The sequence below is a fragment of the Rhipicephalus microplus genome, chromosome 6 (genome assembly GCF_043290135.1).
Source record: "Rhipicephalus microplus isolate Deutch F79 chromosome 6, USDA_Rmic, whole genome shotgun sequence".
Classification (NCBI taxonomy): Eukaryota; Metazoa; Arthropoda; class Arachnida; order Ixodida; family Ixodidae; genus Rhipicephalus; species Rhipicephalus microplus.
In genome coordinates this window covers 6,901,971-6,929,264 of record NC_134705.1, presented here as the reverse complement: position 1 = coordinate 6,929,264, position 27,294 = coordinate 6,901,971, and the positions used below count along the sequence as shown (strand labels likewise).

Sequence of the window (27,294 nt, the reverse complement as noted above, 5' to 3'; positions counted from 1 at the left end):
GGCTTCGTCGACTATCCGCTTAATGGGGCCTAGTCTAAGGCAACCACTAGGCTCTTCAAGGACTTCTCAGAAAGTTGCGATTCTAATGACTGATGTGGTATTGTATTGGTCTATATTGAGTTCACTTCACTGGGACATGAAGTACACTCGTACATAATATGTGTGAGTGTTGGCACCACTACGCTCCAGGGGCACTTGTTTCGGTACACAGTGGAGCGTAGCAGTAAGTGTGTCAGTAAATTTGGGTCCATGCGTGATCCCAATCTCTGGGCTTTGAGGATGTCAGCTCGACTGAATAGTAGCTTACAGATTCATCCCATGGCGCTTCTGTCGTCCAGTATGTATTCGCATGAGGGGCAGCCTCCATGTCGATTTCCTGGTACAGCAATGTGTAGAGAGCACCAAAAGATGACGTGTTCTTCCGTAATATGACAGTTTAGGATTTTGGTGGCAAGTCAATGAAAAATGCCTCCACATAATTCAAGAAAAATTTAAGTCGCTCCATCAACGTAAAGGAAAATACGCACTGTTTTTAACTTGGAATGCTCACTTCTATGCCTGCAAGAAAAGCAAACAATGCAATGCATTAACAAGTTCGGTTTCACTGCTATGCACGCGCGCTGCCGAGAAGCACAAGATAAAGTTAATTGAAAATGACCTAACTGGCATTCACACGTTCGGCTTCACAGCTGTGCACGTGCACTGCGGAGAAGCACACAGTCAGTACGAATACAAATTTACTAAACTGAAATTCACAATTTCGGCCTCACTGCCTTTGTACGTGCACAACAGAGAACAAAGATGTTTGTTCTTTTAACGCGCTTGAAGCAATAATTTTAGTTTTCTATGGAACTAAGCGCAGTACAGTTCCACAAAAGCGTGCGTATGTATATTTCAACCTAATCATTTGGGGCCATTACAATTACACCAACGTTATTCTCCAATGCTAAATGGCCGACGCAAAACACAGTTTGATTTCGCTGTTCTCGCATATCAACGTGATTAGAGGATGATTTGGAGCAAGTTACACAATTTTTCAGCATGCTATAACACGTGCCCAAGAATTCAGCAATTTAATGCTTATCTACATTGGAAGCCTCTGGGAAAGTGTTCTCAAATCCCGGCAGCATAGCTCTTTACGCTGTCACGCTGTCTGATATGAAAGGTATTTCTGGCCATTACATATTGGATAGAGATCAACCACGCAGAGGACAACTAAACAATTGACTGCTTACCTTTTGTGGCAAGGCAGTGCACTGCAGCTCGCTACGTCTGTCGATCGAGCAAGTAGTACAGTCACCCCGGTGTTGACGAAATGGCTACGGGACAGTGATTTGCGTACTACTTTGCCTACGAGAGAGCTGTACGATTCGCGGAGACAAAGCGCGGTGTAAGAAAAACTTCGCTCGATCAAGGCCAGAGAACGGCAGGGCGCGAGCTTGAGACAGCAACACACCAGCGCCCGCGAATCTAGGGACAAATGCTCGAAATATAGTTTTTCTTGGTTGTATCTAAGCAACACGACGCAAACGTCCCCAGATTTCTTGTGCATGTGCAAGACGAGGACTACTCTTTGGTGTGCTACATAGAGTTTCCTAAAATTAACTATTCGCAATGCACACAAACGGTCGCGCCACGTAGCGGCCGGCGAGAGCAAAGTTACAGAACACCTACCAGTTTAGAGAACGGAAACTGGGTCTTTGGGCTGTTGTATCAAAATAACATGCAAATACGTAGCGGCGGCGCACTGAACTGCAATACCGCGAGGCCAGATGGCGCGGGTAATAGTATCATCATCAATAAACAAACGCGTTTTTTTTTTTTTTGCTGAAGGTGGGAGAGTTCGCGGCTGGTTCGCGCTGCTCGCTTCCTCTGTTTTTTTTTTTTCGTTGCTAAATCGCGCTTTGCGTCTATAATTATCGCCAGGTGACCTAGTTGGCCTCAAATGGCAAAAAACAACGTCAATCAAGTAAGGTTTGCATCGTTTATTGCGAGTGTCCAAGCCGGTACAACCAATGTATACGGTCGGGTCCGAACAAAACAAGTCATACATATCGAAAGCTTTCTACCCATGTGTAAAGACTCTTGGAAAGCTAACAAGCATATGCATATAACTGAACATCGAGATCGCTGAATGAACGTCGCTCTCAATGTGTTGCGGCGTCCGAGTTAAATAGCGTGGCTTCAGGACAAGGGTCCGATTCTGCCGTCAGATACGGCGCTTGCCCTGTAGTGTTGATCTTCAAGTGAAGTGAATGCATGATGTGAAATCGGAAAGAAAACTTGCACATTGCCGATAAATAGCTCGAAAATTGAGAGCAATGTAGTTTTGCTAAATTTGTTTAATGAGCGATTGCGGATGCGTACAGTTCTGATTCTTTCTCACTATGCAATGCTGCATTGAGCACTTCACAATTGTGCAATGTCGTGTCGTGTATACAGGGTAGGCACTAGTTTTGATTATCAGCCGTGAGCCTATATTATAGGTAATATGTATTTAGGTGTTGGGCCTAAAAATATTTCAGGCTTGCTACATTTATTGTTAGAGTTAAGTTACACAGTTACTACAGCTAGAATTTCTCGTTGCAGGTGATGATAGATCTGCTGAGTATGCAGCGAACATGTATGCTTAAGGAACAGTTCTGAGGTCTGTGCTTACAGATCGAAAAACCCGACTCTAAGAAAATAACCTTTAGGCACGCATTGTACAATTTCCTTCTTCGTACATTTGTGTTGGTGCTCTTACAGTACACTATCTGCTCAGCTCTGAGCTCAATCTTTTTTTTTTTGCATAGACATATCGATAGAACTTGAGCACTCTCTTGCAAGCAAGCACTCCTGAAATCAATTGGGGGCACATGGTGTGAATCTGTCTAAATACTGGATCAATAAAGGTCACATTTCACACTTGCTATTGTGTTTACTTTTTCAGTATACTTGTGCTTGAGAGCTGAAGTAGTTTTCTCTCTGCTACATTTAGAGGTTAGGACTTGAAATACGTACTATCTTGCAGTGTGGCTGTGGGTAAGTCAAGATGAGGTATGGTTCAACTACCTGTGTTATTTCCTAGATTTTTTAAATGACCGTAGTGCACAGGATTTCACTTAGTAGTGGTAGATACTATAGCTATAACAACTTAATATAAACAAAAGCAGATGTGATCAAAGAAGACTGGGATCTTTCTCTGCTATATGAAAAAATAACAGTACCACATCCAATGATCACAATCTTGCTCTTCACGACAGCATTCCAACTTTGATGAAGCGGTGCTGCAGGTGCTCATTACCTTTATGATTTATTATTTTAGGAGCCTATTGAGCATATGTGCAAAGCTAATGCAATTGAGTGCAGCCTTATGAGCTTTGGTGTATATTTTTTGTAAACTTGTATGAGCTAAACACAGTTAATTAAGACAAAACAATTCTTAGTGTACATTGTAAATTGTCTCACAAGGCACAACTAAATGTTGGTGATCCCTGCATTGAGGGGGTGTTCATATTGTAATGCAATTAATAATTTGCGACGATTCACATGCCAACTATGAAGTGATCGTGAGACGTACAGTAGTGGGCAAATTTAGACTGATTCTGGCTTCCAGGGGTTAAAACAAATGACATTGTAGCTAGCCTCGCAGCAGAAAAGACTGCCTTCGAAACGTTTGCTCTTTGACACTTCATGTTGACACATTTTTCATATTTTCAAGCTTCCACCTTTTAATGGTCAGTTTAATTCATCTGCACAGATGGGAACTGGTTCACAGCTGTGCACAAGGAGTTCAGAACTTGTTCAGCCCGAGTTCAGCAGTGTGGCATCACAAGTGAATGACGAAATAGAATCTTTATTCTTGTTCTCTTAATTTAAAGAGGTGCAATCTTGGCAAAACACGCCGCGTCTGTACAGGCGGGTACGGCACCTACGTCTAATGCTATGTTGTTTGTTAAGCTGTGCGTGCAGCTGCACCAAACCAGCGCCGTCAGAGTCGCAGGTACTGGAGAATCATACACTAGGTTTAGTGCTGTACCTCTCCTGCGCTTTTTGAAATGAATGGCATGGTTTAGAGGATACTATTGCTGCGTCACTGAAACGAATGGCGAGGTGCAGCCCTTTGTAAAACGGTTCATGTTGTGCAAGCGAATTGAACAAACCCTTAAGCACACAAGCGTCTTAGCATTTCACCCCCATCGAAATATGGCCACTGTGGCTGGGATCAAACCTGTGTTGTTCAGCTCAGCAGTGCCACACAATCTAACTAATAGTGTAACAGTTTCAAGGTTATTGAAGTGTAGATTCCATGCTTATGACCAATCTAAAGCATCCCTACACGATATGCGTGGCAAAACATTCACAAATACAGTATTGCATGTGTGAGGTTCGAGATGACCTGTTGGAATGGACGTTCAGATGTTTCAACGTACTTGCAGAGTGGACATTCGGGGGTAGTCATCCAGTCGTTGCATGGCAGTCTGGAAAAGCAAGTAAAATCACCAGATATCAATGCATGAAATCAATGCATAATAAATGCATGAAATTTTCCAAAGTAAAGAAATAAAATCAGTTAACTAGTAAACAGCAGTATTTTATACATATATGTAGTGGTACCTCATAACACGTGTATCACTCAGGGCTGCTTCTTCACAGGGCATGTCATGTAGCAGGTTTCTGGCCCATTGTACACAGCTGCTTCCATGTCAGGTTGGCCAGGAGGCTGTGACAGAGAAAGAAGTATTTGTGATTTACGTGACGCTTTCTTTCATACTATAGCAAAACCACGCCCATAATTATGTGATGTTTCTCAAACGCAACAGCGGTAAACTATCAACTCGTAGGTTTTTAGCACTAATATATTGGCTAGCTACGAAGACACAATCGAGGCGACAGTGATTTATTTATTGGCCCTCTTTCATCGCAATGGACTAGTTGGTGTTACCTGGCGATAGAATTTCAGAATTAACTATTGAGTTAGCGACTCGTTCCCACGCGAAGCCAAGCCGCAAGTAACGCACCGTTTTGCCGTTTGCAGATTGAGACGTCAAACAATTTTAAAATTTAATATTGCAGTTTGCTTCCACCGTGTGACGCTTACGCATTGACAAAAAAAACTACATATGTTGAAATAAACCAACTAGCCCCGCAAGCAACCATCCTCAAAAAAACTGAATTGGTTTCCATCACCGGCCCGAGCTTGCAACGGGTGTTCATTAGATGAAAGCTTCAACGGTTGCTTCGTTGCCAGGAAGTCACTCGAATTCCCTTCGCGAAAGCATTTGAACGAGTTAAAATAAACAGAACGAGAAACAGCGTGTTGGTCGGCAGAGGCTCGAAACATTTACAACGAAACAAAACAGCCCGAGACACATCCGAACGTACCGCGAGCCGTTATCTGCCGTCGCAACCGTTGGCCGCCGCGAACACTGAAATGAGGATAATGATGGCCATAGCCTGCTGCTCACCTAGAGCCAGCTGGAGCAAAAACTAGTATAAAAAACTGATGACGCAGCACTTGTTTAAGAAGAACTATTCGTAGAATAACAAGTTGTTTTATGTGTAGCTGTACGCAAAGATGTAGTATTTGATCATTTTAAAATTGAAACTTGGCCCCGACGAGGGCGCCCCTATAAAAAAGTGCAATGGCGCGAGTGCCGAGAGAGGTTAGTAGATCCACTCCAGGTGTTTGAAGCATAAACGCGCCAAGGTTGATTTTTTCGCCCCCTACAGGTGATCACTTGAACTTTAGAGTTTCCGGGATGATCCGTTGAGGAGGGACGCCAGGCAGGGTTCTCGTTTCTTACCAACTTTCATGCACGCAATGGCAAAAAAAAATCTAAAAGCAACAGGATGTGTTGCGTGCCTCAGTGCACGAACAGAGCGGTGAAGGATGAGATAAGCCTTCATTCGTTTCCGCTGGACGTGCGACTCAAGAAGGAGTGGGTGGAGAGGGTCCGTATGGGCAAGCCTGTGACGCCGCCAATGAAGGTTTGCAGCGCACATTTTGTCACCGAAGACTTCTTCTGGAGCAGCATTTTTGATTGATTTTGTGGGGATTAACGTACCAAAACCACCATATGATTATGAGAGACGCCGTAGTGGCGGGCTCCGGTAATTTTGACCACCTGGGGTTCTTTAACGTGCACCCAAATCTGAGCACACGGGCCTCGAAATTTCCGCCTCCATCGGAAATGAAGCCGCCGCAGCCGGGATTTGAACCCGTGAACTGCGGGTCAGCAGCCGAGTACCTTAGCCACTAGACCACCGCGGCGGGGCTCTGTAGCAGCATCGGTAAGCCAAATGCTAATTGTTGACATTGTTCACGAAAGTATAAGGATTACGCTCTAACAATATTGTTGAAATAAACGGCGCCGTCGATGCGGTACGATGGACGTAAACACCGCAACACTTGATTGTTGCTTTTGGAGAGTTAGGGAGGTAATGCCTGGGCGTCTGTCGCCCACATAAAATGAAGGGAGCGTTAATTTTGGCATTCTGTCGGTCTTTTTAACAGACCGTAATACGCGACGGCACTTTGAAGTGTCTTTCCTCGCAGGCTCTTTCATTGTGCACAGGGCCAATCTGGATTGGATTTCGTAATCAACACTGACCGCTGTTACACGGCAAAAACCTGTCCGGATCATGTTTGGTGCAGACGTCAACGAAACCATGATCATATCAATCCCAATCACACTTAATCGCAAGTGGCATTGTAGGGGCGATTGATCTGGACCGAGCCCGATGCAAGTCAGCCCTGATCGCGAGAAAAATTTCCTTGTGACACAGGCTTTGCTTTTTAGCACGATAGCTTTGCGACTGGTTTTTAAGTCTCATTAGTGTGCATTAGCAATTTCGTTTAATCAACAAAACAATTTAATTTTTAATTCCACCTATGGCCGATGCATCGTTATGAATGCAGAATCACGTAAAATGATTGGCTACCACGCATGCATTGAATGCTCGTGTAACAGTAAGGTATTCAAAATGTGCTTTTCTGTAATGCACTAAATTAGATTGTTGTTGTGGCACGTGAATTTGCAGGATTTCATTTCAATCCTCATTTTATGTAGATCCCAAATTGTGGACACCTAATCGAAGACGACTGAAGAAGACTGCTGTGCCTTCGCGGAGCATGCCCATAAGAACACATGAAAAAGAAGATCTGGCAAGGATTCAGGAAGCAGCAGCGCGAGATGCCCGTGCCTCTGCTAGACATGAGCATGGTATGTTTGTTATTATTAACATTTATTATGACACGCCACACAGGGCATACAACAAAGAAACCTTGGAAGGCTATGGAATTGACCATAAGTGGGTCGCACTGTGGTATATTTTTTATCAGTCGGCATTTGTTCTGCTAGATTAGAAAAGATAGTAAGCCCGTAGATAGTCATATTTGCAAGTTTTTTTCAGCGCGTGAACACAGCAAAAAATGGACTGGACAGGGTCCACGAGGCTGAAGAGTTCACGACACTTCTTTTGTTCAGCTGCTGTGAGATCGTTCCCGAGAAGTTGTATTTGCAGGGCTTGACGGTACAGGCGAGCCCGCCGAAGCTATTCCAACCGTAGAATCTTGAATACTCTTAAATTATTGCCAACAGAGAGAGTGAGGCTACCAAACAATGCCTTGATTCAGGAAGTATCTTTAGCTGGATGCAATACGCCAGAGAGCATGCGCAGCAAACCACCACACTGATTAAACTGACAAGAACGGCTCGTAGAAGCGGAGGTATAGATGCCTGATGTACTCGAAATGTAACTAAAATGAAAGATAGTCAGTTGTAAGAAAATAGTCAGTTGTGTAATGTCAAACCAATTCTGTTTTGAAAGTGCTGCAAGCTATTTAAGCACTACTGGCTGTCAGCGATCTCTACACTATCCATAGGCAAAGGTTTCATCTCTCCAAGATTTCTTAGAATTATAATTTCTTCTGCAACCATGATGTTGCAGACACTGCAAAACAATGCTACCCGTCATTAAGGCTACCACTGAATTGTGCGTCATGGAAATGCTAAGAATGCACACAATGAAACTCACGCAAAGTATCATAAGTGCATGATACCAATATTAGCAATTGGTTGAAACGTGCACTCACCACTTCGATAAACAAAGGCACAAAGAAGACACACACAGAGTGCGTTTTTGTGTCGTTGTTTGTCCTTATGTAGAGTTCACACTGCCTTTGTGTCTCTGTTTGTCTTTTGTGTTGAGTCTGTGCCTTGCAATCACATTTGAAAGAAACTTGAGAGTGCCCAAGTCTTTGAAAAAATGCAACAGCTGGCTGCCAAAACTTATCGCTCTGACTATTTGACATGAAAAAGCTGCTGTGCAGTTTCGAGTGCATGTTCTAAAAAGTCTGCAGGAAAAAAAATAAAACTAACAAGGCATAGAATGTGGCTTGTGACATCATCGAAACGGCATTTTCGTGTGCTCCAGCTCAAGCAGTGAAGAAATGACAGGACAGAAAGTGAGAGCTTTCAGTTACACTACTTTACTCTCCAAAAATTGGCTTCTTTGCAGTGATTTCAGGTGGTCACAAGACGTAATAATGCCAGACGCATGTCAGCAAAACATGTGGCGCTCACTCACGCTCGGCAAATACATTTTGCCCTTAGGGCTCATTCGGCCTCAGGCTTACAAAACATTTTTTTTTTTAATCAGACTCAAATTGACAAAATACTTACCCCGACTCACTCATACACAGACTCACCACTTCGAGTTTGAGCGAGTTCACTTGTGAGTTTGCCAACCTTTGATGCCAGCTAATATCTTGCAATTCAGGACAAAACAGGGCTAACTTAAAGCATTACTTACATGGCTAGACTACATCACTGCAAACAAGAATAAAAATGTGCTGCTCAGTAGAGCTGCTTGCACTCATCTGGGGCTAGAAAATGTAAACCAATCTACAACTATTCAAAGTATACCCATGTCGTGCTATGGCCAAGATAAAGCAGTTTTCAATCACTCTAATATAAACTGCCTCAGGCTTGCATGTTCAACATATCGTAAGTACACTCTGAGCTGTCACTGTGGCTGTATACTCTTTTGTAATGCAGAATGTTTACGAATTCTTTCATTTTGCTTTTGTGCAGGATCAGCTTCTCAAGGAACATGTTGGGAGCCTGCTCAACCTGTGCATGTGTCACCTTATGAAGAGAACCCCGATGGAGCCCTTTGTGATGTAAAGGCTCAATCATATGCTGTAATATGTCGTGCTATTGTAGTTATATGCATCCAGGGTGAAAGCTTGCAAACTAAAATAAGGATTTATACTAACCAGAGACAACAACTTTATGTCAATAGCTTGAAGCACGTATCCCTCAAAGCGTTGTTACGCCCTCTGGCAACTTTTTTACCACCATAAGCCGTACACTGATATAACCTTCGATATTGGCACGATTAATAGCTGGCAGGACGACAGCGGAGAATAAAGTGAGCAACACGAGCTAGTATGCAAGGTATGCACAGGGTAAAACTACAAAACGGTTCAAGGAATGCATATCAACTTATGTATTATCATCGAATATAGTGAAAACTTCTACTGATTTTATAGACGCTTCAGGAAAAAAATATGCCACATTTCACTATTCCAAGCATTCATACTCTTGTTTCAAAATAGGGTTGTTGCAGCATGTACCTTATATTTCTTATATTTTGCTCCATAGTCAAAAATTTCAACATGCCACTTTATCACAGAAACAATGAGTCAAGCAGCTGACAAGATAAGCAGGGAGTGAGATGCCAGAACACTGATACAGTCGAACCCATTTATAAGAGACACTAATGTAAGAAACAATTGGATATAAGAGACACTAGCGTGCGTAGATTTGAATAGAAGTTCATAAGAAAATGCTTACGTGGTACCCTGCTCACAAGAGACATCTCATGTACAGGACAAGAATTGCTCCCCGGTGTATGCCTCTTATAAAATGGTTGAACCGTATGCACAAATTGATATAAACAGTATAAGATCATGGCATCACAATATGGCAGGAATCATCAGTCGTTAGGCAACTGTGTATACATGTGATGATATGAAGCATTTAAAAAACAATTACAAAGCCAAACGAGCTATGTAATTGCATTTTATAGCAATTAAACCCAAACAAGTTAAATCACTTTGACGTCATTTCTTCCAAGAATCAGAAGATTCTCAGCACTCTTGCATTGGCTTGAATCTGTCTTTATGGGAAATCCTTCTTGCATGCAGGTACAAGAGCAGGGCCAGGAAACTGCATCACATCCATGTGCTAGTGGTGCAACTGCTACAGCTGTATCAACAGTGGAGATTGCAGACGCCCTTCTTCAGCTTTCGCAGTGCATGAAGGATGTACCAGATATCATGTGCACACAAGTCAAAGGCATCCAGGTCGATGTAGACTCCATTGTAGGGAAGCAGTTCAGGCTTGTAGATATGCTGACATAAAAAAATACTGTGCTTGCTTTGACTGGTGTGTCATCAATGACTTTCCTTGTAGCCATTACTAATGAAGTGAGCAGGATTGTAGACACAGTAGCTGAAATGTCTACTCTTGAACGAGTAATTCTCGTTCTTGTGCGATTTAAAACTTGCTTACCCTTTGTGTGTATGGCACCACTATTTTCTGTGAGCCGCACAACCATCTCTCGCCACTTCTACAGCACACTGTGTAACCTTGCAGCGGTACTGAAATGTGCAATTCCATGGCCAAACCAGCAAGAAATTGCAAGCAATCTGCCTAAATGTTTTGAAGAATATAAAGAGGTACGTGTTGTGCTAGACTGCACAGAAGTTGCAGCAGAAAAATCGCACTGTGCTTCTTGTAGAATTTTAACATACTCCCATTACAAAGGTACACACACAGCAAAGCTTCTTGTTGGCGTCTCACCGGCTGGCTTAATTACGTTTGTGAGCTGCGGTTTCGGAGGCCGAGCGTCGGACAGGACTTATGTAGAGAAATCGGGAGTTCTAGAAAAACTCGACAGTTTTGAAGATGATGTCATGGTTGACAAAGGTTTCAACTTGGGCTCGCTATGCGAAAACCTTGGGCTGGGGGTTGTGCACCCTCCGTTTCTTCGTGGACAGCTGCAGTTCACGGCAAAAGACTCAGAAAAGACTCTAAAAATAGCCAGGGCACGTGTGCATGTCGAGCGTGTCATCCAGAGGATGAAAGTTTTTAAAGTTCTGAAGGAACCTGCACCTTGGGATGTTGCCCGTGCCCTTGATGAAATATTTATTGTGATTGGCGGAATTGTAAATCTCTCCTCCCCTATTCTCTCTGAGTAAAGGTTCGAGTGATATTATGGAACTTGTGTTCGCAATGAAATGTAGTAGAACTTATGCAGGTAGTCAGAAACTGAGGTCAATGAAGAAGCTTAAGATGCTGAGCAGCACAACATGAGGGATAACACACCATTGTGCAATGTAAAGACTATTGAGTTAACGAACCGACACACAGGGTCCCTTGGGCAATCACCTAAGAAGACTTGAAAACGAAGCCATCTTTTTCTTCTATGTCGATGCACAGCTGTACCCCCCCCCCCCTCCACCCAGGACACGTGTGTTTGTGAAAAAGAGTTATTTTAACTGCATTTTCGAGCTGAGGAAGTTATTTTCGATGTACTCCTAAGCATATGCATAGCTGTGTGGTAGAAGACCTGCTAGCCACGCAAATGGCTTGAGCTCAATCCTCACTGGGACCCAGAAATTCATTACTTATTTTATTTGCACATGTCTCGATTTTTCAATCATGGACAAGATGATTGTTCACTCACAACCAACAATTTCGACGCCTGAATTTCTGTGAAACGAGCTCTTTAATGCTACCACATTATTATTCCCAAACCCATTGATGCTTCCGACTGCTCACACCATGGACGTGTATAGAGCACATGACGAGTGACATTACACATACCTTAAAGGCAAAGGGTAGGCCCAAATCTCCCTTGTATTCTAAGGCTTCAGTAGCATGCTATATTTCTTTACTGCATGTAAAGTGTTTGGGTTTGTTTCATTTTGTGCATTAGCATGTTCTGGCAGTTGAACTAAATGATAATAATCTATCTACTGTTGATCTTTTTCACATTTGTTTAGCGAAGCATGTACATTTCGTCATTACATCATTATAGTTCGGTAGCTTCGTATTGATGTTGGGTTTATTTGAGGAAGAATTGATCGTCTGTCTTAAATTTGGAGTATTTCCATGGTCCCTCAATACTTTTACTGGTCATGAAACTCCCGCGTAACTCTATGGGAGAGCTTCATATACCACCCGCACTTTCCGCGCCGCAGCGCTGGCGTAGCTACAAGGGGGACGACGAAGCCGCCTGCTGCTGGTCGCCATTAGCCGAGTGTGAGCGCGGAGTGGTGTTGTTTGTGCTGCTTGCGCCTTTTTTTTTTCTCTTTTCGTGGTCACCTCGTCGTGACCGCGATGCCCAACACCTGCTGTGTGCCGGGCTGTCGCTCGGGATACAAGGGCAACCTTGAAAAAGTCTCCCTGTTCTGTTTACCAGCCGACGCAGAACAACGCGACAGGTGTAAACGTGCAATCCCGTGACAGGAGACTGTCGGATTTTCGTTCGACTCGAAGTATGTTCGCGTGTGCGAAAAACATTTTGATGCAAATGACATCGTACGTGCGGACGTGTGTACATTGAATGGGAACATCGTTTCACTGCCTCGATATCGGCCAAGACTGGTGGAAGGCGCCGCGCCAAGAATCTGCAAACACAAAAATATGCATTTTATTTATTGCAGGTAGAAAAAAGAATGGCTTTACGACTGTTTACTGCTGAAAATCAAATCGACAGCAGTTTATACGTTTCTTCACGAGAATAATTTTCTGCCTCAACCACACCCTCGCACACTCTACTCCTACCTAAAAAATCTGAAGGCCGGCTTTGGATTTGATGAAAATTTATTTGCCATCCTCAAAGACAAAGTGAGAAATATTCCAGAGAGAGAATGCCGAGGTATCAATTTTTATTTTTTTGCATTTGATTTTTCTGGACTTTAGGTAAACAGCTGAAGTAATATTTTATTCTTTAGGGGTCCTGATGTTTGACGAGATGAGCGTGAGAAGGAGCCTTCATGTAAGGAAATCGGATATGACACTGCTTGGAAAGATCGACTTAGCAGAGCACACGAAGCCTACTGATCAAGTGAAAGATGGTGACCATGTGTTAGTGTTCCTTTTCCGACCATTCCTCGGTGACTGGTCGCAGACTGTCGGAGCGTTTTGCACGTCAGGGGCTGCACCAGGCTCCGCTATTGATAAACTGGTCCTGCATTGCATTGTACTCCTGTCGAATGCCGGTGTCGTTGTGGATGCAGTCACTTGCGATAACTCTACTTCGAACCGATCAGCATTGAACTCTTTGGGTAAATATTTATAGACAATATTTATCCTGATGGTATCTAGTACGTGATCTTAATAATAGAAATGTCTTCCTTTTAGGTGTCAGCGGCGATATCGCCAGAGTCTCAACGTCATTTGAGCATCCATGGGATTCCTCCGAAGTCATTCAGGTCATAATTGACCCACCTCACATCTTCAAGTGCATCAGGAATAGCCTTCTGAAGGCTGGAAAATTCCTGGTGGGTAAAACACATTATAAGATAAGTTATCACAGTGCTCTGGCTGTTTTGTCTCACAGGCTTTTTCTTAATGTAACAGTTGCCTGGTGACAAAGAAGTACAGCATTTCCACTTTGAAGCTCTGCTAGACTACGAGGAGCAGCAAGCTGGACTTCGGGCTGTGCCAAAGCTTACGAAAGCACACATCAGGCCCAACGATTTCCAAAAACTGAGTGTGAAACTTGCTGTCCAGGCAAGTCTGCTCTAGCATGTGTCATTAATTATTAGTATGTATCAAAAAGTGCTGTTCCTTCATGAAAATACAGCACTCTGCCATATAACTTCTCCAAAATCTTTCAGCTCTTCGGTGAAAGCACCGCTTCAGCAATGGACTTCTATCGCAGTAGAGAAGAATGTGTGAAACTTCGTGGCTCCAAAGCAACCTCTGATTTTGCTAGACGAACGAATATTCTATTCGACTGCTTAAATTCCAAGAGGCCACAAGGTGTGCAGTATAATGAAGCAGAACACATTGCTGTAAGCCCTAATATTTCAAAGCTATAGTCGCTTTCTTTCAAGTTCCAATTAAATCAGATTGTTTTTCAGACACTGAAGGAGAACATCGAGTGGCTTGACAGGTGGCACACTTACAACCAGAGTTTACCAAAGCAAAAGCAACTCTTCTTTCTGAGCAAGCCAACATGCAATGCTCTGAGAATGACTTTGCACTGCACAGTGACGCTTGTCGAAAAGCTGCTGAGATGTGGCTTTCGCTATGTTTTAGTTGGAAACTTTGGACAAGACCACCTCGAGGTAAATTTAAACGTTTTCGCTAGTTGAAGACATTTTCTTTGCACTTTTCTCTCTTTCAGAGGTTTTTCTGGCATAGCAAGGCATGTTGCTGGAGCAGGGGGGCAGCCAACGGTTCAGAAATTTTTGTTCATTTACCGGTTGCTCTCGGTGAACCACTTGATCCATCCGCCACAGCGAGCCTCAGTTGAAGGGGATGGTCTACGTCTTCTTTTAAAAATGCAGGATCTCTTTCAACATAAAGAACGTACTGTTAACCATGTAAACATTTTAATAGCACACCAACGCTGCTCGTTGGATGTTTCTCCATTGTATGGAAATGTGCTGAATGTTGTCTAGCTCTTTGATGCTAATGACATGCACGTCTGGTCGTATGATATACAACGAGCTTCTATTCTGCTTTTTCATTTTTCAAATTTCTAACTCTTGCCATTGTGGTATGAAAAAATATTTGCGTTTCAGATTGATACCTTGGCGGTTCTTTTTGATTATATACTGTTGGAGCCTGCTGAATGCATGCAAGATATGATTCATCCAGAGTCAACGAGGGACTGCATTTTGGATTACCTTGGCGGCTATGTTGCAAAAAAGTTTGCTAAAATAAGCGGCAAGGACTGCCTCCAAACACTTAGAAGCAACTCCCGAGAGCCAACTGCATTGGCGGCAATTAAGACGAGAGGAGTTTTGCAAGTGCTATCGGAGCAACTATTGCGCCTCTTGCAAATTGTGGAGGAACATGTTGAAATGCGCACCATAGACAATATAGCCTGTGCCAATGTCTACATGAACATTCTTGAAAACATCTAGCTGGACGACCGCAATTCCTCGGCCAGTGTTGGCTGTGGAACACATTTTGTGAGCACCACGGCAGAAGTTGTGCACTTTTTTATTAAGTGCCGTCTGCACTTTTTTACGCGCGAACAAAACAAACTGTTTCGTGCTGGTGGTCGCCCATCCTGCCCGGCCACAGGAGGGAGAAAACCAGGGTCATAATTTTTTATTTCAGTGAGCTTTTTTGGGTCATTCACTCTATCTCCCAACTTTTCATCCACAGTTTCATCCACGCAGATTTAAATAAACTCTATGTTCCTGTGCTCGTGGCAGTTTGGAATTCTTGACAATTGCCAGTAATTGCAGCAAAAAATATGCCGAGAATTTCGCCCACATTTCCTTGCAAGGCGCAGCGTTGTTGCAAAGTTCAAAATGCTACCCACTGATAGGTAAGTGGCACACAAATTTATCTCCGTTAGGCAGAAATATTTCGCACATAAAAAGCTGAAAAAAATGAAAGAGATATTTAAGTGGACAAAGAAAAGAAGTGTTCGGTTTAAGTCCGAAAGCGACTATACAGAAATCGAGAAATATAAAAAAATGTCACGAACACATCCGTCACTTGACAGATACTCTCAGTAAAAATATTGCCAGCAATCAATGACTTGGGCAATTTGACAACGCGCATCATGTACAATATTGACAATACTAATCACAGCTAAGATTTGTTAGCGAGAACATAGAGAAGAAAAATATCTGAAGAAGTGTATTTGATGGCAAACGCTTCTGCGAACGCGCACCTGCCCTACCAAGCGTGGCAGATCAATGCCCTCCTGTATACAGTGGTGCCTCTGGTGGCCACTTTTGTCCCCATATGAAACTTTCGTGGGAGTTTCATGACCAGTAAAAAGTATTGAGGGACCATGGTATTTCTCAGCGAACTGCAGGCTATCTGTCTCGCTGTTTAAGCCTGGATGCTATGCCTCATGATCGCCTCCTTGACTTGGGGTAGACCAAAATTAGTATGGAAGGATAAGAGGGTTTTGAGAATATATGTGGCTGATCATGATTTTAATAACGGGACAATCATGTCACGTACATCGTCTAAACCTTTCTTCAAGACACGTGTGGCCCATACCTGTTATCATGGGTCGTGGTAGACAGGTAATGCGAGAAAGGTGATTGACAGTTTTTATATACCTAAGAATGGCGAGAACAAACATTGGTGATTCTTTGGGGCATTCAAATATTCTATCATAGTACCACACCAGGTCTCGAAACAGTTTTGAAAAAAAGCCTGTGTAGCCATAATGCCAGTGCAGTGTCAATTGTGGTGCTTGCTACCTAATTATATAAACCTAAATATTACCCATGTACTCCAATGATGCCGGCTTCATGTCGAGTTAACATCGTTTGGAGTTAGGTGTCATCCTCCAAAGTTAGTTTAGGTTGCACTAGCCAGGACTACTGTCCTCGCAAGCATAAGGGATACATATCAGTTAACCACTTCTGATGTTGGTAATATCCACATTTCTGTTGGAATTGTTATGGAACTCTTAACAACTGGTTATATAAAACACATGGGACTGTGCGTGCGTAAAACATTTGTGCATATCTTTAGCATCATTTTGTAATGTTTTGCTGAATGAATCAATTACAGCACAGTCACTTCCCTTCCGCATGTTTCGTATAACATAAGATTATCATGGTATGTTGGATCTGCCAAATTTTTTTAGGTTGCTCTGATAATTGGTCAAAGGTAACAAAAAATAGCATCGTCTTATAAAGAGCTGAAGTGGAAAAAAAAAGTTCATTTCTTGTTTTGTTCGAATAGATCATCTGCCATGAAATCATGACATGAATCATCTCCCTTTCTTTGTTCCTGGTTTGCTTTGCTGTAACTTCCGTCCCTATTGACCGAATACTGACAATGGCGGTCGATTGCACCAAATCATATCGCAGCGTTATGCCCAAACGGCCTAGATAGTGTTTAGTGCGGCCATGCAGGTATTTTAAACAGAACAGTTTCAAAGATGGCAGTTTTGGGTGCTTTTAATTTAAATAAACATGATACATTCTGTTCTGTATGTGTTCCATGGTTCTTTTGCATTCTGTGCAGATACAATTACTCGAAATCACGGTGTGTGGAAGCTACACATAAATAAATGGAGAATATCATTAGCCACCGCAACAAAATCAACAATAGTGCAACTAAACTCAAAGTAGATGCCCAGAACAGCGCCTACATGCACGTCCTGGACACACAAGGCAATAAACCTAGGTGAATGCAACACATGTTAAATGTTAAGAAAAGCAGCGTCAAGTGCCTTTAAGTAGCCATAATACTTTTCCGGAAGTCTGTTACGCTAATAAGAACTGCTGGTTTCATTTTTAAAAACCATTCACTTGATTTTTAAGTTATTGCACACCGCTTAGACGACAAAGACTGAACCACACGGACACAAGCGCAAACTTTTAACTGAGTTTATTAGACGGGGACATGATGTTTTTGTACAATCATGTTTCATGGTTAGAAAAAAAATGTTGACAAAGATTGATTTACAAAAATGTAAACAGTACACTGCTGATAACCAGACATGCCGAGAAATCACATACCTATCGTACAACCCTACATTACGAATACAGATACATTACATCCTTCTGCATTAGTCCCACAGATGGCATACTGACGCAGCCATTCCGCAGTCGAATAATCTCTGACACCTCAATGATTTCGCGCATATAATAACTGCATAGCGACCACCTTGGTTTCATGGGACTTCGCCTGACATCCGCAATCTCGACAATGCAAGCCTGGGTGTCCTTGTGCAGATTTGTGCACAGTGCTGTTCCGCTCCCGGATTCATTCATTAAGGCACCTTCCCCTCTGGCCTACGTAATTCTTTCCGCACGAGAGGGGTATAACACGACCACTTTTTGGACATAATCCACAAACTTGTTCGTGTGGTTAGTTGGCAAGCATTTGTTCTAGTCACATTTTTCTTTGTTACCCTGCAAATTGATGAGAACCTACGGGGTGCCAGAAGAACCGCTTGCACTCGACACGGCTCCCAGTTTTTTTCAGGCTATGGGAAACATTGTGAAAGTATGGTATCACATGGTCTTACAAAAGTCTTCGTCATCTAAGTGGTGCGCAATAACGTAACAATGAATAGATACTAACTTGCTTAAGCAAGTACCCTTATATTCACTTGAGCCAGGAACCCCAGGTTGTGCACGCTCCGAGAAAAAAAGGGACTTGGCTGCTCGCCAGTTGGTTTTCAAAAGCCAGATCGTTCAGCTTTATCAAAACACATAAAAATGCATGGCGAATTGAATATTGTTATGAAAAGCTCGATCACCACAAACAACCAAAAAATATAATCTGATTTTATTAAATTTTCTACCCTCAGTCCTTAAGAACTTAACATGGCAGAGCAAGTGGACGAGGCCAAATGTTAATGAACAGAAATGCATAGCCTGCTCATCCTTAAGCAAGCTCAGCAAGTTCGGCAAAACATGCTTGAAATACACAAATTGCAGCTTGCGGACAAGTTTGTCGATGTGGTCATCATTTCTATGTACAGTTAATATCATCGACTCCAGTTCTCAATACACTGCGAAGTTTGTAACAGCCAAGTTCAAAAGAAACATGCCAAGCTGCACCTGCGAGAAGTATGCATGCCTAGGGTTCACAGCGAAGTTTTCGCCGTTCTTCTTTAAGTAGGCAAGCTTCTTTTTCGTAGCAAGTTGGGCCGCAGTTGAAGTTTTTTCCAGTACAGGGCTCTTGACTTCCAACAAAATTGCAGGGTTGGAATTCTTGAAAACAACACTATTTGGGCTGTATCCAAGCCATGAAACCTTGGGGTGAACAACGAAACCGATCTTTGAAATGTCCTTTCTGGTTATGCTACTGTATTTCTCAATGGCTAATTGTTCGCTGTGTTTACCCTAACAAGTAGCGTTATTTCCCCAGAAGCTTTCGGAGAGCATTTTGGACACCTTGCTTTCCCAAGATGTTGTTCTTTTGGAATGTATCTAAAATAAGCGTGACATATGCTCTCTGTTATCCTCACTTTTCGGGCTCATCGCCACTTTGTGTTGTCCTGATGCCTTGTCTCAGTGCACATTAGAAGTGCCTCCTCTTCAGTGAGTTGTATGTGTGTGTTGTAGAATTGAAGCTCATTTTTCGCAAGGTCACTTTTTGGAAAACTTATAAATTCTCATTGCTGTCGCATCACTGAATGCCACGTCATAAAACATTAGTTCACTGTATTGTTCCATTTCATTCTTCATGATGTGCTTAATTAAAATTTGCTCCTGAATAGTGGCACACTCGCGAACTTGATTGCTTTCAATATGGTGCATTCTGCCACGCTGATGCAGCGCCAATGCACTCTGGTGTGCTGTCGCAATCAGTCGCTGGCATATTTCTTCTTGTTGTTCTGGGCAGCGGTTTGGACTGTACATGGCACAGTTCTTTGAGTTTACAGGCCTCACATACTGCATTCGTCTTTAACTTGCCCCAGGCTTGTGTAACATCAGTATACGTGAGCAGGTCCAAGTTCTGGATGCCAGTCCTATTATTAAAATGAAAGGAACCACAAATAACACTCAAGATAGCTTCTGCTACATTGCAGTGCTGCGAAATCGATTACTTGGGAAGCACGTGTCGAGCATGTTTTGCAAAGTCGCACATAAAGGTTTACTGGTTTGTAACCTGTGATGTTGGCTCACTTTCTGAGACATGCCTGTTACACAGTTATCTTGAACATTTTGTTGTGCATGTCAATGTTCCCGGTTTTGAGAATTCGTTTTGCTCTGTATCAATGAGTCTTTAGCAGTGATTCTGGCATGAACCAAACAGCATGAAGAGACCATAATGAACCATAAAATTACTTTTTCACTCATTTGTATACAAAATATTTATGTGCAGTCAGTCTTGAGCTACTTGAATGAGGAGAGGCAAATTGAAAAAAAAATGCTGCGAAAGGTTTTCGCACAAATATTTTTGGTGGTGCTGCTTCTGGTACTACCATCAGAGTTTACAAACATTTTATGTTGAGACAGTAGCCCCATCGAATCATACTAGAGGCACCAGAAGCATCAGTGCATTTGAATACTGGCTGCTGCAGCATTAAAAGTCATAAGCCGAAAGGGGCGAAGGGAAAATTAGAACCACCTTTGATGTTTGTTTGTTTCTGACTTTTGGACACCATGGATTTGAATGGTGTGTATGCTATGCCTGAGAGTGTGAGAAGGCCAGTTGCTGTAAAAGGCAATGCTCGTGATAACGACAGATCAGTATCATCATTTGATAGTGAGTGCAAATTTTTGCATGCCTTTTTGTAACCTGTTTGATTATGACCATGTGACTACGTGCACTTGAAAATGTCTGCATCATGAATATATATTATATGGTGATGATAAATAAAGGCTGAAAGTTGGCGCCTGTTCATGTTCATTCTTTCCATGTCCCTGCCGAGTTTATAAGCACATACTAGTTTTATCTTCAAGTGTGAACCAAAGCGCCGAGCTACAAGTTTCATAGCTGTAGAAAACATTGATGGAAGTTTAGATCGTGTTGTTTTGCTATCTGTATGCTTGGCGGGTGTTTATACAATTGAATAAAAACAGAAAACTGCTCCTTGCCTGTTGACGTGTAGCAACATTGCAATCATATTGTTGCGAATGTATTTACTACTTTAGAGTAGAAAAGTACTCCAGCAGTCAAGATGGCAGCCGTTGTGTATATTCGAACAGCCCAAAACGTCGTCGTCTTCTTCTTCGCACCGCCCGCATAGCTGCATAGCCGCGAACCCGCAACATCGACCTCCGGCGGCGAAAAGCGCCGACCCGGCGCTTGTTAGCAGGTGTTGGACGAGATGTACGGCTTGAGGCGAGCGACGTGGACGATGTCGGAAGATGTGGAAGGTATCGAAGGGTTTAGAGGTGCTATTTCATAGGTAACATCAGTTACCTGCCGTAGCACACGATAAGGTCCGGAATACTTGGGTAGAAGCTTTTCAGCCAGACCAACATGTCGCGACGGAGTCCACAGAAGAACGAGGTCACCTGGACTAAAGTGGATGTCCCGATGGTGGCTGTCATAGCTACGTTTCTGACGGAGCTGCGAGTCCGAAAGGCGCTGGTGGGCAATCTGACGGGCTTTCTCCGCGGTGCTAATAGTGCGGCGAGCATATGCTGTGGACAGGTCGGCAGGGTTGGGTACAAGCGTGTCGAACGGCAATGTCGGGTCTCTTCCATACAAAAGGTAAAAGGGAGAATATCCAGCAGTGTCGTGGCGTGAGCTATTGTAAGCGAAAGTGACAAAGGGTAGCGCAATGTCCCAGTCACGATGATCCGTCGACACGTACATGGCGAGCATGTCAGTGAGTGTGCGATTCAGACGTTCTGTGAGGCCGTTTGTTTGAGGATGGTAGGCCGTCGTAAGCTTGTGCTTGGTTGCACAAGAACGAAGTAGATCGTCAATTACCTTAGATAAAAAGTAGCGACCGCGATCGGTGACCAGTTGACGAGGAGCACCATGATGTAAGATGACGTCTTGAATCAAAAAGTCGGCGACATCTGTAGCGCAGCTGCTTGGAAGAGGTCTCGTAATTGCGAAACGGGTCGAGTAATCTATGGCGACGGCGACCCACCTGTTACCGTCGGTAGAAAGAGGGAAAGGGCCCAGCAGGTCGAGGCCGACACGATAGAAAGGCTCGGCAGGTACGTCGATCGGTTGAAGGAGGCCGGCGGGGTGTACCGCTGGCCTTTTGCGGCGTTGGCACGACTCACAAGACCTAACATAACGTTGTACAGAACGGTAGAGGCCGGGCCAGAAGAAGCGTCGGCGGACACGGTCGTACGTTCTGGCAACACCAAGGTGGCCAGCCGTTGGTACATCATGTAGTTGCTGAAGTACGGTCGAGTGCAAATGAGTGGGTATTACGAGTAGTAGTTCGTTTCCCACATGGTGCATGTTGCGGCGGTATAAAATGCCGTCTATGACAACGAACATGCGAAGCGAACTGTCTGTACAGCCTGTGTTCAGGCGGTCGATTAGCTCGCGTAGGGACGCGTCACGCCGTTGCTCACATCCCATGTTGCCGAAAGCAGAGAGCGAGGAAATACAGATGGACGCGTCGTCGGTTACTAGATCTGGAGCGTCAACGGGGTACCGGGAGAGGCAGTCGGCGTCTTGGTGTAAACGGCCAGACTTGTAAACCACTGTGTATGTGAATTCCTGGAGGCGCAGAGCCCAACGAGCAAGGCGCCCCGTTGGATCTTTGAGGGCTGAAAGCCAGCATAGAGCGTGATGGTCAGTGGTAACTGTGAAAGGCCGGCCATATAAATAGGGGCGGAATTTACCAACTGCCCATACAAGCGCCAGGCACTCGCGTTCCGTAATAGAGTAATTGCGTTCGGCAGGAGAAAGGAGCCGGCTGGCATACGCAAGAACTCGATCGTGACCGGATTGACGCTGGGCTAAAACCGCGCCAATACCGTAGCCACTAGCATCAGTGCGGACCTCGGTTGGAGCAGACGGGTCGAAGTGGGCGAGAATCGGTGGCGTGGTCAGAAGTGTTATGAGCTGGGAAAAGGCCGTGCCTTGATCAGGACCCCACTCAAATGGTACATCTTTCTTCAAAAGATCAGTGAGGGGGCGTGCGACCTCTGCGAAGTTTCTGACAAATCGTCGGAAATATGAGCATAGGCCCACAAAACTTCGAACGTCCTTGACACAAGTCGGTACAGGAAAATCCAGGACAGCTCGGACTTTGTCGGGATCGGGGCGGATGCCGGAGGAGTCAACGAGATGCCCTAGAATAGTAACTTGGCGATGCCCAAAATGGCATTTCGAAGAATTAAGTTGGAGCCCAGCCTCTCGAAATACTGAAAGAATTGAGGAAAGGCGCTCGAGGTGAGACTTAAAGGTTGGGGCAAACACAATCACGTCGTCCAGATAACACAGGCAGATAGACCATTTAAAGCTGCGCAAAAGCGTGTCCATCATCCGCTCGAACGTTGCCGGCGCATTGCACAAGCCAAACGGCATTACCTTGAATTGGTAGAGACCGTCGGGCGTTACAAAGGCGGTCTTCTCCCGGTCGAGGTCGTCCACGGCGATCTGCCAGTAACCGGAGCGTAAGTCTATCGAAGAAAAATAGGTTGCGCCATGAAGGCAGTCCAGGGCATCATCAATACGAGGTAACGGGTAGACATCCCTTTTGGTGACCTTGTTTAAATGCCGATAGTCCACGCAGAAACGCCAGGTATTGTCCTTCTTTTTAACTAAGACTACAGGGGACGCCCACGGACTCGATGAGGGCTCTATGATGCCTTTTGTGAGCATCTTATTCACCTCCTGTTGGATAACTTGGCGCTCTGATGGTGACACTCGATAGGGACGCCTGTGAATTGGAGCTGCATCACCGGTATTAATGCGATGTTTGACTTGCGATGTTTGACCTATGGGCCTACCGTCAAAGTCAAATATGTCCGAATAGCTCGTGAGAAGATCAGTGAGGTCTTTGACCTGAGACGGCAACAGGTCTGAGGCAATCATCTTAGTTACATTGTTGAGCCGTGTAGAGTTGGCTGCGTCGGTGCTATGCGGGTTCGGCGAGGCGACTGTGGCCAGTTCACGTGACACTGATGAGATCTGGCACTCGTGTGACGGTGAAAGAGTGGCGAGAACAATGCCTTGTGGTAGGATTTGAGGGCTGAGTCCGAAGTTCAGAAGAGGAAGGCACGTCTTGTTCGCTGTGACAGTTAATATGGTGTACGGGGAGGAAACGTTGCGGGCCAGTAAAACACCAGGAGAGGGAAAGACCACGTAATCCCCATCCGGAACACTGGGATATGGTTCAACTGTGACACAAGTTAGGGCTTGGGGTGGGAGGCGAACAAACTCAGCGCACGAAAGCTTGTTCTGTACCATCTTCGACTCTTCGGTGGCCGCAGGCAAGTCAAGTTGCACGACGCCGGCTGAGCAGTCAATTACAGCGGAGTGGTCGGACAAAAAATCGAGTCCAAGGATGACGTCATGTGGACAGTGAGCGAGAACATGGAATAGAACGGACGTCTGGCGGTCGGCGAATCTCACACGCGCGGTGCACATTCCGAGCACAGCCGGGGTCGCTCCACTAGCGACACGTACAAATAGGGACTCTGGCGGCGTAAGGACCTTGTTTAATCGCGCACGGAGGTCAGAGCTCAGAATTGAAATATGTGCGCCGGTGTCAATAAGGGCAGTAACAGGAAGGCCATCCACTTCTACATCAAGCAGGTTTTTGTCCGTAGTCAAGGTCAGCAGAGGGTTTTCAGGTCGGGAGTCCAATGCAGCGTCACCTCCGGGAGCTGCATTGCTCAGTTTTCCGAAGAAGGGCGTCCACTAGGGTGGGGCGACGAATAGCGGCGGTGCTGAGGTGACCTGGAGCGACGGTCATGCGGGGACGGCGAACGGCTGGACCGGCGGACTGGCGTCGCAGGAGTGCCATTGTACGGTCCATCGTCACGAGCGCTGTACTGCAGGGGCCGGTGGTTGTCGTCACGTCGATAGCCAGGAAACGACCGAGGTGGATACGTGCGGAAACGACAGTAGCGGGAGATGTGTCCTACACCATGACAATGAAAACATATAGGCTTGTCGTCCTGTGTCCTCCACTGAGCAGGATCACGATAGCGGCGGAATCTTTCTGGTGCAGGAGAAGGCGCTATGGTACTGACCCGAGGTTCCGTCAACGAACATACAGGCTGCAGCCCAACGTTTGCCAGTTCCTCTCTCACGACCTGTTGGATCAACGAGATCGTTGGTCGATCATCAGATGGGCGGGTCAGAAAAGACGGAGACGCGGCCTCGATTTCTCTACGAACGATGCGAACCACACTCTCGTTGTTATGTGGTTGACTGCATGGCGGCTGAAGGTCCTCGCAAGATGACGTAGCGGCCGTGTTCGGAAGACGCAAGAAATTCTTGGCGACCCGGCGACTCTTCAGCTCTTCGAATCGGCGGCACTCTTTGATGATGTCATCAATGGTGGAACAGTCTTTGGAAACCAGTATGTTAAAAGCATCATCTGCAATGCCTTTAAGTAAATGGCTTACTTTGTCTTCCTCGGACATGTTGGGGTCGGCACGATGGCAAAGGGCGAGAACGTCAAGGATGTAGGTGACATATGATTCGGTCGTAGTTTGTGCCCGACCAGAGAGTTCTTTAGAAGCGGCCCGCTGGCGTCCGACGGCCTTACCAAACAGGTCACGAAGCTTCTGTTTGCAAGTATCCCAGCTGGTTATGTCCGCTTCATGAGCCTCGAACCACGCGCCAGCTGTTCCGCAGAGATAGAAGCCAACGTTGGCGAGCATCATCGTAGGATCCCACCGGTACACTGCTGCAAACCGCTCGAACTTCGGAATCCAGTCGTCAACGTCAACATGGTCGGTGCCGCAGAAGTTGCCAGGGTCGCGCGGTTGCGTCAATACGACCGGCTGTACAGGCTGCGCCGGAGTCGCGGCTGAAACAGGAGCGGCAGAATTGGTTTCTGTTGCCATGGTCGGGCAGTCGAGAACACGTCCGCTTCGAAGTTCCGTCTTGCGTCGTACCCAGCACCTCCACCAAAATGTTGCGAATGTATTTACTACTTTAGAGTAGAAAAGTACTCCAGCAGTCAAGATGGCAGCCGTTGTGTATATTCGAACAGCCCAAAACGTCGTCGTCTTCTTCTTCGCACCGCCCGCATAGCTGCATAGCCGCGAACCCGCAACAATATGTTTGCAACGCTCAGAGTTTCCGGCCTTGCAGGAGCAGTGGCCCTGCAGAAGAAAGTAGGTTATGCACATAAGCCACCTTTGAGAACATGGTAGCACTTCTTCTAAATAAAGATTGCACTACTGTGTTAGTCACCTAGGCTCAGAAAGGAAAGCTGCTTCCAGATGGCAGCTGGCAACTGTCAAACTTGGTCCACCATATCCTCACATGCACCATAACCACCCAAAGTTTACCTAAAAATGCTTTAATTGGATCAGTTATAAAATCATAAAATCTGGAAACTGATTTTAGGTATTCCTACTACTGCGGTTTTGTTTACAACAAAAAATTTGATTGCTTTGGGTAACATTTCATTATTTAGGAGCGCCATAACTATAGTGGCCTAAAATTCAGTTAAGAACACTGCTTGATCATTGGCATCATACACACAGTTTATCGCCGCTGTGCATGAATTTTGAGTGTTTGATAGTTTGCCAAAAATACAATAAAATTTTAAAGTATGGAAGTGCAGCTCACAATGCAGGAAAAAATAGCAAGGTACAGCCTGTTTCATACTCAACGGAATACCAAGGGCACATTACATTATAAGTTTTCACCGTAACGTACACCGATTATTGCTTGAGCTTCGGCTATTCGCGGCGTTTTTTTTTTTGTAACCCACGTAACATAGGTTGTACGACAGTGCTTTCAACCCCGCCCCAAGCATCTTGCTTTGTTTTCGTTGCTGAGGCAGGCGAAACAGAGTAAGCAAATTTTATGCGCGGCACGCTGAAGCGCACGTCCTTCACCTCACAGGCTCATTGCATACGAACGTAGCAGGGTCCGCAGCTCCGCGCCGTCACTAGCTATCTAATCTCTATCTTATATCATGCACTAACTACCTTCAATCATAATCCAATATGCGAACGAGAACAGCGTACTCTTTCTGGCCTACTCCGAAAACGCACACAGCCATATAGTCGTTTTCATATACTGTGCAGTAAGATAAGCGCGGACGCACTTCTTGTTCTTGACGGCACGATGTCGAGCACGTACGCATTACTTATTGAACATGCTAATCATCGATATTTACATAGGGTAAGTGACGGTTCGGTGTAGACATATGCGCAGCCACTGTGACCGCATAAAGAACACGTAGTGCGTACCTTGATGCGACTGTTCACGTCAAAAACGAACTCCAGCTCATGAGGCTTCCCTCGAACATGGGACGTTTGCAGGCAGAGTCCTTGAATGGCAACGGCGTCAATGTTGCATGCTTTGACGCCACAACAAATAAGGTGGCCGGCGTTCTAAACCTCTTCTCCCTCGATGATACACCGAATCCTTTCTTCAGAAGCTTCGAGGTGTGCCATATTATTCGCTAGTGATAGCTGCTTTGTAAAAGGCAGCGGCATTT

The 27,294-nt window shown here is 44.8% G+C and overlaps 1 long non-coding RNA gene across 1 annotated transcript; it reads right to left on the bottom strand.

Annotated features, from left to right (window-relative positions):
- Nucleotides 1-1,970: 1,970 nt before the first annotated feature.
- On the bottom strand, nucleotides 1,971-20,813 carry LOC142765184 (uncharacterized). Its single transcript, XR_012884079.1, has 3 exons — nucleotides 20,777-20,813; nucleotides 4,600-4,705; nucleotides 1,971-4,463 (listed from the first exon to the last, which is right to left on the bottom strand). It is a non-coding gene; the product is annotated as an uncharacterized LOC142765184 (long non-coding RNA).
- Nucleotides 20,814-27,294: the final 6,481 nt, after the last annotated feature.